Below are 12,327 nucleotides of genomic sequence, written 5' to 3'. Positions count from 1 at the left end.
AAAGCTTCGGATCTCCGTGGGACTTTTCGGTTGTTCCCACTTCATTACAGCTTCAATCTTTGTTGGATCAACCATTATCCCTTCTTGGTTGACCACGTGACCCAAGAATTGGACTTAACGAATCCAAAAATCACATTTGGAGAACTTAGCATACAGCTTCTCCTTCTTCAAGACTTATAACACTTCTTGCAAGTGTCTGCCATGCTCCTCTTGGCTTTTTGAATAAATCAGAATGTTATCTATGAACACTATCACAAATTTATCTAGGAACGGATTACAAACCCTATTCATTAAATCCATGAATGCTGCCGGAGCATTGGTTAGTCCAAACGACATAACCAAGAACTCGTAGTGTCTATATCGGGTTCTGAATGCAGTCTTCTCGATATCTTGCTCCCTTACTTTCAGCTGATGATATCCTGACCTTAGGTCGATCTTTGAAAAATAACTTGAACCTTGCAATTGATCAAATAGGTCATCAATCCTTGGCAACGGATATCTATTCTTTATTGTTTCCTTGTTCAGCTCTCTGTAATCGATGCACATTCTCATACTTCCATCTTTCTTCTTCACAAATAACACCGGAGCTCCCCAGGGCGATGAACTAGGTCTAATGAAACCTTTGTCCAATAACTCCTGAAGTTGCATCATTAGCTCCTTCATCTCCGTCGGTGCTAATCGATAAGGTGCTTTTGCAATTGGCGTTGTTCCTGGTAACAAGTCTATTCTGAACTCCATTTGTCTATCGGGTGGTAATCCAGGAAGATCTTCGGGAAATACTTCCGGATAATTACACACAACTGGAATACTCTGCATCACCTTCTTTTCCTTCTTAGCATCAATCACGAATGCTAAATATGATGTACATCCCTTGGTCAAACACTTTCTGGCTTTCATTAGGGAAATGATTCCAGCATTCACTATGCGTTTGTCCCCATACACCATAAACGAATCTTCCCCAGGCGGGTTTACTTTAACTATCTTCTTCTTGCATAAAATTTCGGCATCATTGGCGCTAAGCCAATCCATTCCCAAAACGATTTCGAAACTGTTAAGTTCTATAGGCAATAATTCCTCGTGGAACTTATTCCCATTCAGATCAATTAAGATGTTTTTCATATGATGGCTAACAGGTACAAACTTGCCACTAGCAACTTCGACTAATAAGTCATTATCTAGTCTAACAACACGCAAAGCTAGTTTTCTACCAAATTCATGCGATATAAAGGAGTAGTTGGCTCCAGAATCAAATAAAATTTGGGCAGGCAATGTGTTTACGAGAAAGGTACATGAAGCGACATCAACTTCATCTTTAGCAGCTTCCAGTGTCATCTGGAATGCTCTCGCCTTCGGCTTTGGCGGAATGTTGGATCTAGCTGCCTCCTTCTTCTTCGGGCAGTCCCTCGACATGTATCCCTCCTCACCACAACCATAGCAAACCTTCTTAGAAAGGGTGCATTCATTTGTATAGTGCCCTGGCTTTCCACACTTGTAGCATGTGGTCGCTACCTCACATTTTCCATGATGCTTCTTCTTACATTTGTCGCACCATTTCGCTTCGCCTCCACCTCCCCTCGAACCAGACTTCGAGAACTTGTTTTTCTTATTGGACCCTGAAGTTACATCGAACTTCCTCTTTTCACCAACTTCTATCCTTTCTAGACCCTTTTCCTTCTGCTGGGCCTCCACATTCTTAGTTGCACGAACAGCCATTTTCAGAGTAGTTGCCATCTTGACTGTCGGACCAAAGTCGGCAGGCAGTCCATTAGCAAACCTCTCAATCTTGGAGAGTTCCGTTGGCACTAGGTACGGAAATAACTTCATTTTCTCAGTGAATGCAGTAGCATAGTCATCTATGCTCATTTTCCCCTTCTTCAAGTTTTGGAACTCATTGTTCAGATCAATCAGATCTATCTCTGAACAATACTGCACCCTTAGTTGTTACAAGAACTCCTCCCATGACATTTTCAGGGCTTCTCCTCGTGGCATAGTATCTGCCAACAACCTCCACCAACTCAAGACTCCAGTCTTCAGTTGTCTAACTGCAAAGACGGTCTTCTGTTTGTTGCTACAGTCGCAACTTTCAAATACCATCTCCATTTCGGAGATCCAATCCATTACCTCAACAGGTTTTGGGCTTCCAGAAAGACTTGGCGGCTTGGCGCCCAAGAAGTACTTGTACATTCGCCCATCCTTGTTGTTTCTCCTTTCCGGATCGTTCCTTCGTTCTCCTTGAGTCCCAACTAGACTTATAATGCGACTATTGTTCCCTTCCTCCGATTGCTCGGGAATTAATTCGGGTTCCTCAATAGGTATGATAGGTTCGTCCCTATTATCATGCAACATCTGTCGCATCTCATCCCTTTGTTCGGCTAACATAGCCCGAATCATGGCTTGCACAGCAGCCATTGTTATTGGTTCTGGTGCTGTTGCTACAACAGGTATTTGCTCAATCACTGGCGGTTGATTCCTGTTTTCATCCACGTTTCCAACACCACTCCTTGTTCTCACCATTTTTGATCTACACACCGAATAAGGTGAAATTTAGATCTTCATTCACGATAGATATTCAAATCATCCTTATTACTCCGAAACGTTTACATGCTAGTTCTAATAATGTAGGCATACGCTTAGAATCCTACACACATAAGGTTTCCAGATCCGGTCGGCAACAGACCATAGATCCGAACAATTAATATCATATATGGCCACATATAACATTTAGCACATAAAAGCATTTAAGGCAACTTTCCTAAACTAAACTAGTGCTCGTGTCTAAAATCCAACAGACACACATCTCAAAATTCCACTTAGCATTCTAAGTTTAAGTCTAAAAATCCTACAAATTCCTAGTTCGCTTAAACTAATGCTCTGATACCAACTGTGACATCCCCAAAATCACGGCCAGAAAAGACCGATTTCATTTATGCTTTATAAAATAATTTCAGAGTAAATCCTTTTGATTTAAAAGTGTTGCGGAATTTGTTCCCAAAACAAAACATGATAAAATAATATTTATCAAAGCATTTCATCAAGAGATGCATTTTCATTATATAATCAAAACTCGGGATGTCATGTTCCGATACAGACCATAAAGCATAAACGATAACATTACAAGTCATTCAACAAATATATACATATACAGACTTGTAAACAAAACAACTTGATGATTCAACCATCTTATGCCCTCGCGCCACTACCTGTAATACAATTAAAACTGAGTGGGTCAGGCTTGGGAGCCTGGTGAGCATATAGCGTTTTCAACCCACAATAAATAAATTATATTTAATTTCACCAAACAATCACTATCCCGATTACCCATTCCCGTTGTCCTCACTTTACGTCCCTAAAACAACATCTATCTCAAAGGACCTAATCTAGGATTTTCATCGGGACGGACATTACTGCAAAGGGGTTTCCTCAACAATAGATATCCTAAAGGCAACCATGAGGGGGATAGAGTACACCGGTGAACACATCGTTCACAACACCTACAGGTTATGAACCTGCTAGCGTTCCACTGGACTGTCTAGAGAGAGTCCGTGGTCGTTATCCATACTCTGTTGAATAACTAGATCAACAACAACAACAACATCGAGGCCTCTCATCTGTTTATTTCACACCAACTATCTACCCATGTTCTACCTAACATATTAGTAGATAAAAATATATTTTTTTATACATAGTTTAAAACCTGTATAACATTTTCATTCAACATATATTCCAAATAACAGATGAGGCACACCCACATAACACGTATTTCATAGAAAATAAATCAGATCTATGAGATAGAAGAGAATGAATATACATTCACACATATAACAACAATATTATACACATAACATGTATTTCGTATAAAATACTTCATAATTACGCGTTAGAAGAAAGTAACTACACACTCATACCTATAAACAACAATATACTTAATACACTAAAACCATACTTGTATTATTATCGTGTTTATGAAAGGTTGTATACACTCACTTGATCAGAAGATGATCGAACAACACTACGACTTGCAGAAGTAGTAACCCTCAACAGATCTGGAAGATCTCTACAAAAATCGAACTTCTCGCGAGCAGAGCTTCGGCTCGGGAATCGCACTTCTCGGGATCTTCGGGATCTCGGGATCGTAAAACTTCCCTCTTAACTTGGATATGAGACCCGGGGTGTCGGGATGGCTTCGGGGGTTTACGCGCAGAGCTTCGGCACAAAAACGAGGAGAAATGAGCAAATAAGCCCGGAACCCTCACATCTTATTTATAGGAGGCTGGAGCCTCGGAGTACGCGGGGCGTACGCCTGTACGCGGGGCGTACTCGTCCGAAATCGTCATGGCGTTCGTCATCCGAAGAACTCGAGTGCGAAGGTCGTCATGCTTCGCTGTACGCGGGGCGTACTTCGGATATGCCCGATGACTCCCGTTTGGATAATACCGGGTTTAATAATTAAATTTAATTATTAATTCTTTAATAAACTTCGAAAATTCATATCTGCTTCATACAAACTCCGTTTTCGACGTTCTTTATATCCACGCGTAGGTGAGACTACGCTCTACAACTTTCGTTTAGACTCCGTCGGCTAATTTTGACTTTATTTTTATTATTTATATTTAATAGGCCGGGACAGAAAAACTTCGTTATAATTTCATAACTTCTTCGTTTGACGTCCGTTCTCGCCTAACTTTTCATCGCTTCGATACCAACAACGAGACCTTCGATCCTCGTTTAGATTGCTTCGGCTAAAAACCGCTCGATCTCAAATCGAGTATTTCAGGCTGCATACCACTAAGCCGAAACTTCGATAAATCATAACTTCCTCATACGAAGTCAGATTTGGGCGTTCTATATATATTCGGAAACCTCGTTTCAACTACTACAACATTATCCAAAGATATTAAGTTTATTTTACACTTAATTTTTGACGCTTATTTTTATTCTTAATTAATCAAACCACATAATTAAGCAATTAAGCACAAAACACATAATACTCAAATAATACACTTCTATTATTTCAAAACGGGTTACAAAGGTTAACCTACACTATTATATCAACATTAATGACAAGCCCAGAAACACAGGCGTTACACATGTTGACAAAGCAAGAAGAGAAGAAAGAGAAAGAGAAAGATGAAGCCTACTATGCAATAAAGATTGAGGAACTTCATGCACAAGAATATCTCATTGGCTGCTAAGGATGAAAATAAGGATGATGGAACTTATCAAGTTTGGTTTTTTGGCTCCGATGACGAAGATATGTGTCATCCAGCTAATGGAGTCATGTATGCGACACATCATGTTGAACATCAGGAGATAATATCATGTTTGGGGAGTTTGTAGATGAGAGTGAAGATAAGAGTGCAAAGGCAGAAGAGATGATATAAGGAAGATGTTTTGCGACTGTTGCTTTGAAGTCTCCCATGATCAAAAGGTACGTGAACTTCTTATCTTTCTTAAAGTTCCTTTAAATTCTTATAATGCTATTATGCCTTATTTTGATGATACATTTTCTTACTTGAATAATATGTTGATTTGTATGTGTACCAAAGTGGAGAAAAATAAGGCATTGCTTTATGAAGAGAGAAATAAGTTGGAGGAGAAGAAAACTAGGATAGAAAGCCTAGATTTGAAACTTACCAATGTGATCGTAGATAGAGGCTCATTGAGAATGGACAACAATTTACTCGTGAAATAAAGGAATATATATATATATATATATATATATATATATATATATATATATATATATATATATATATATATATATATATTGTAATACTTCTAAAAGATTGTATTGTAAACTAACTCTCCTCTATCATTCATCTGAGATTTGTAACGAACAATAGAGGAAATTATTCCCTTTCATTAACTTTAAACATGAGTTAGTTGATGAAACTACATATGACTGTGAGAGTAAGGTTGCGAATTATGATCAAGTTCCTAATCATTCTTATGCTTATGGTATTGTTAATCTCAATGATTGTTTGGATGCTAATGATCTGGTTGATATTGTGAATGATACTTTAACTAAAACGAACAAATGAAATTTTTTAACAAAACTGAGAATTCAAAACAAAGTACTCAACAAAATTTTGCTGATATCAAAGATGATTCTGATAATTCCAGTGAAATTGAGGAAGAGAAATGTGAGGTTTTCTCAAAATTTTCTGTCACTAAAATCATTTCATTAGATAAAAGCAAACAAAATAATGATTCAAAATCGAACTAGTCAATGATACATCTTCGACAACCAAAAATGAGGATTCTCAAGAGTCTGTTTTTGTCGAAGACATTACAAACAATAAAAGTGATAATGATTATGATTTGAGTGAAAAAGAAATTGCACGAGTTGTTGAAGCCCTAGTTTATGAAGATTCAGAGGAATTCACATAAAATTTGAAAGAAAAAGGAAAACATTTTCTTGAAACAAACTCAGTTCTTTATCTATAATTTATAGATTTTTCAAATCAAGTTTTTGTTACAAAAGGAAATGGAGATAAAGTTGATCCAAAATTAAATGTATTATTGAAAGAAGATAATGTGAATGTGTCTGATGAAGGTTTTTATTCTAATCAAAATGTTGATGAAAATGGTTCAAATCAGAGATCAAAAACTTTTCAACGTCAAAAGAGTCATAAATGTTTTTCTAAAGAAAATAAGAATAACAAAAATGGTGTTTGAGTTGTGAAAACTACCAAGTCTGATGTCGAAGGTGAATCAGAGAAATGTTGTAATAAATCTTCACAAGATGATTTGAAGAATCAAAAGGCAAAGACTCAAACTTGCAAAAGTGATGATGAAAAATCTATTTCAAATTTCAAATTTAAAGCAAACCAAAAAACAAAGCTTAATGGAAGAAAAGAAGAGATTTTCAAAAAAAAAAGGAAATTCAACAAAAAGCTCCACAAACTCAAGAGAAGAAGTTTTCTCAAACATCTAAAACTCATTTTTCGAGAGAATCCTCAAAAGATGTTCACAAAGTTGTCAACAAAAATGTTTAGAATTAAAATAAAAATGATTTTTCACAAAAGAGGAATGTTATTCAAAATTCAAAGAAGGAACAAAATCAAAAGTCAAAATTTTGATCAGAGACATGTTCAAATTTTTTTTTTCTCAAATCATGTCCCGAAAAATGTTCAAAGAAAATTTTTCACAAAATCATAGAAGTTTTCAAAAAGAATCTCATTTTGGATATCAAACTCGATATCAAAATTGGTTTCATCAAAGATCACAACAACCTTTTTCACAAACAAGTTTCTCAAAACCAAATAATGTTGCGAAAAAGAAAGCTCCATTTAAACCTAATGATCCACCTATTCCAAATCCTGATTCACGGAACAAATTTAAAGTTTTATTTGTCAAAGGCAAAAATGAAATGAAAAATTTTAATCATTAGTTTGAAGGAAAAGGAAAGAAATTTCAATCGAAAGAGTATTCTCAAGAACAAGTCAAACATGCTTATGAGGATTACTTGAATGTGTTAATGAGTGGAAGTACTTAATCACAAGAATCATTGTCAAAGCCATCTAAATGGAAAGAAGTTAAACCAAATAGGAAAATTGATTTTTCTGAAAGAAAGGTTGAAAAAGAGAAAATAAAAGTTAATGCTTTGATATTAAATGATTATACTTCTATGCCAAAATTGACAAAATCAAGACAAAAGTCTGTAGTTGGATTTATAATTCGTCAATGCACACAACATTTCACACTAATGTCGAAGGCCCAAAAACCCTTCGGGACCCAAATCTCTCTAAATGAATGCAGGTTCTATGTGACGAGTAGTACGATGAAAATTAGTACATTGAAAGTGGATTCTCACGTCACATGACAGGAAGAAAGGAGAATCTTAGGGATTTTAGGAAGCTGGACAATGTTGGAGTTGTGAAGTTTGGTAATAATTAGAAGTGCAAAGTGAAATGTTATGGTAAGGTAACGAATAGGAAGTTCACTGTGAATAGGGTCGCTTATGTCAAAAGTTTGAAACACAACCATATAAGCGTATATCAAGTTTTTGTTGGAACTGGGAATCAAGCTCTCTTTGATGAAGAAGGGAGTGTGATTTCAAACAAAGAAACAAAAGAAGTATTGTTGCAGTCGAAGAGGAAAGGCGATATTGTCACACCCCCGAACCAGACGGCGGAAACGTCCGGGGGCTGTCGTGACTCAATTGAATACCATAACATTGAATATATATGAAACATAACAACATTCGTCACCATGCATTAATATTGTACAACCAGTAGAGTTTACATTCATTACATTGCCTCAAAACATTACATTCTCGAAAGTGATCGTTCGATACTAGTTAAACGACAGCAAAACGTCATAGAGTACAATTCATCCTTCACTTTATCTGTTACCTGAGAATACAAGTATTTTGAAAAACGTCAACATATGAAATGTTGGTGAGTTCATAAGTAGTGTTTGAAATCGAATGTTTGTATTGTTTGAAAAACCACCAGAAAATCCGATATTTTCTGAAAAGAAAAGCTTTGGAAAACGTTTGTGAAGATCCATAGGTATGCTTGTTTGTTTCTATACTTGTAAAAAAAATGTTCATTGAAGATGTATGCATTTCAAATCTGTATGTATTGAAAACCCTAGGGAAACCCGATGTTCCCCTAGTTCCTTTGGAATCCATTAAGTTACGTTGAAACCATTACGAAGATAGCAGTGTCAGTCCCAGGCGACGTTGGAAGGTTCTCGAGCATGATTATTTACTACAAACCCGCATTACACAAACGCCCAGTTTATAGTTATACTAACGATCCCGAAGGCGTCGTCCGTACTAATCACGTTATCCAATCGCCCTGACTAGGTGTAGTCCCACATCCGAAGAGAAAGAGGTCACGAAGACCCCGGTGACTCCATTAACCGGTTGGGGAAAATATGCGTGCGAGGGGTCCCCGACCCGCCTCGTAAAATATGCAGACTCTTCTAGCAATACCAAGGACCCTTGGGGACCAGTGGTACAAGCCATTGAAAGTCACTCCACGTTGTGCCAAGTCGGTGAAACTCAGCACTTCGTAGAAAATATGTGTCTTCGGGCCTTAAGATCAGGTCATTGGGCTAGCTAGGCCCAACAAGCAAGATTTTACACTTTTGGGGCCCGAAGATGGTGCGTAGACGTCTATGCACACTCGTATGTATATGTATTACCAAACGTTATTTGTATGATTCGTAGTATCGAAGAGTTAGTAGTTGTAGATTTCCATTGGCTCGAGACCGAGCCAATTCGTTTAACAACGACTTTTGGTATTGTAATGAGTTGTATTTCGTCGATAGTCGCGGTGTCATTATTTGATCAAATTGTACATATTGATTTAGCCTTGAAATATTTCTGTTTTCAGCCCCTCATTATTTGTAAAATTTATATTTTCAACCCTTTTTATGTAATATTTCCCGGTTTGGTCCTTAAACTATTTTTCTTGACATTTTAACACCAAAAATTCTTGAAATTAATATTTTCCAGCATATTTTTCATAGAAAACAGTTTAAGTCCCTGAAAATGCAATTTTTCTCGGTTTTAGCCCTTCTTTTCGCAACTTTGACAATTTTGGCCCAAATTGGAAAATTTTTGCAACTTTGGTCCTTTTTAAATTTAAAAAGCATTTTAAACCTTTGAAAAGGATTTGGGACACTTATAGTCCACTGTTTTACAGAAATTCACAGTTTTGGCCCTCCAAAACAGAAAAATTCGCATAATGGGCCTCCTTGGGCCGAAATTTTCATTTTTAGCCCAATAAGCTTGAAATTTATGTTTTTAATCCTCTAATTGAATATAATTCCAGAAATAGTTTTATGGAAACTGTTTTGGCACATTTCGTCCATCAGAATCTGTGAAATGTCAATTTGGGCCCTTAATTTTGTATTTTTCACATTTTTGGCCCAAAATGTGTGTTTTTAGCTTAAAGAAAATTGTTGCTAACCACTTAGCTATTTTTCTTGTATCACTTTATATGTAGAAATATATTTGAAGCTAAAATCATAAAACATAAGTTATATCTCGGTTTTGAGGGGTTTAATGGCTAGATCCAACATTAAAACACATATAAGCATACATATAAGCATGGAAATCATACAAGGCATACAAACACATATAGATCTACACTTTCACTTGTATTCCCCCCCCCCCCCCCCCCCCCCACAAAACTCATAAAAACAGAAAATAGGGGTATGAATCTCACCTTGGGTGAAGGTTTCGGTTTTTGATGAAGAAAGTGAGAGATTTCGGCCTAGCTTGCTTCTTGAGAGGATCCTCAAAACTATGATGTTTCTAGTAGGATAATCAAGAGATTTGTGATGTTTCTAGGAGGATTTGATCATAGATGAATTTATACAACTTGAGGGTGAAGTAACTTACCTAGTATGTGAGTTTGATGAACTTTCTTGTGCACACACACCCTCTCACGGGTTTAAGGAGAAAATGGAAGAGTTCTTGGGGTTTTTGAGAGTGAAAGGAAACATGAATGATTTTTGGTGAGGGAAAATGGCCTTAGGCCGAGATTTAGAAGGGAGAGAGAGAGAAGAGAAGTGAGGTGACATTGCATGGATATCCACCATGCAATAAGTAGGTGGCATCCTCACAAATTTTCCCATAATTTCCAATTTTTGTTTTTATTTCCTTCACCATTCTTATCTCTTTTCTTCTTTCTTTTTTTTTTTTTTTATTAACATGGGCCTATTTGGGCTAAGGAGAGAGGAAAGGAATCATCTTGGGTCCATACTCGAATTTATGAAGCCCAAAAAAATAAATTTTCGGCCCATTGGGGAAAATGAAATCTTTTATGGCCCAACAAGGCTCATTAGAGATAAGATGGATTATTTTAGGTCCACATGGCCCAAATACTAAAGTTTTATGAATGTGGTTTATTTAGAGCCCACTTAGGGCTTCTAGGCCCAATAGGATAATTTTAGTTCACAAGGAACTTGGACCGGGATTGCTAAGGTTTCCAACCCTTAGTTGAACATATGAGGTGTATTTTGATCGAGGATAGAGTATTGTATTCACTTAGAGTACATGCTTTTACAATGGATGATGTTTATATGAGGATAGAATTTCCTAGCTAAAAATGCTAGTTGTGACAGATATGTTCACTCTAGACATAAAACCAATAGTTGGCATTCATTTGGTCTGCTTACTATTGAAGGCTTCTTCTAACCTCAGTTGCCTTTGGCATCGAAGGCTTTCTCATCTGAATTTCAAAATTTTAGTAAACTTGTTACAAATGATCTTGTTTGAGGTTTACGTGTTCTAAAGTTTGATAAAGATTCTTTATGTGAAACTTGTGAGCAAGGAAAACAACATTGACAGGGTCATCCTATAGTCATAGACTTGAAGATTATTGAACCACCGGAACTTCTACACATTGATGTGTGTGGACCTTCGACTATTGAATCCATCAATGGGAAGAAGTATATACTTGTGATTGTAAATGATTTTTCATGATTCACCTGGGTTCATTTTCTTAGACACAAATATGAGACTGCTCAAGTGATGATCGATTTTATCAAAAGCATTGAAATAACTTTAAAGAATCTTAAAATTTCTCAAAAAATTTCGTCTCCTTACACACCATAAAAAAATGGTGTTGTCAAAAGGAGAAATCGATCATTGTGCGAAGCTTCTAGAACAATGCTCACTTATGCAAATCTACCTCAATATTTTTCGGCAGAAATAGTTTATATAGGTTGTTTCACTCAAAATCGCTCTTTTATTCATTGAATATTTAACATCACACCTTATGAAACCATTAAAAAGGAAACCTAATGTAAAATGTTTCCATGTTTTTGGTTGCAGATGTTTTATCATGAATCTAAAAGATATTCTTTCAAAGTTCCAGATAAAGGCTGATGAAGGAATCTTTCTTGGCTATTATCAAAAATATGTGTCAGATTGGGTGATGAACAAACGAGTACGAAGATTTGAAAACACTCTCAATCTGACATTCGATGATTACTATGTCACAAGTGTCGAACATGAGTTTTCAAAGAGTCCAAAACTTTTTGAATCTAATGAGGATCATGAGCGCATGCTTACTTTCGATGTTGATTTTGATTTTCTTTTTGGTATTCCTGACAGAGCAATTGATGTTGATGTCAACATAACAGACAATCAAGTACCTGAAGAATCAAAGCATTCTGATGACTCAATAATAATTGATGAACAAATAGATGAAAATTCGTCATCAACACCAAGAGTTAATGTAGAAGAGAGTCGAACTTCGACATCTGGTCAAGTTGAGGAGGAGCACTTGACTATACAACCTCATGTTGAAGGGGACCCCTTACCTTCGAATGTTGGTGTTGAAGGGGGGGGGGGGGGGGGGG

Source organism: Lactuca sativa, chromosome 4 (assembly GCF_002870075.4).
Source record: "Lactuca sativa cultivar Salinas chromosome 4, Lsat_Salinas_v11, whole genome shotgun sequence".
NCBI lineage: Eukaryota > Viridiplantae > Streptophyta > Magnoliopsida > Asterales > Asteraceae > Lactuca > Lactuca sativa.
The sequence above is the reverse complement of the archived record's forward strand: the minus strand, read 5'-3'. Positions refer to the sequence as shown.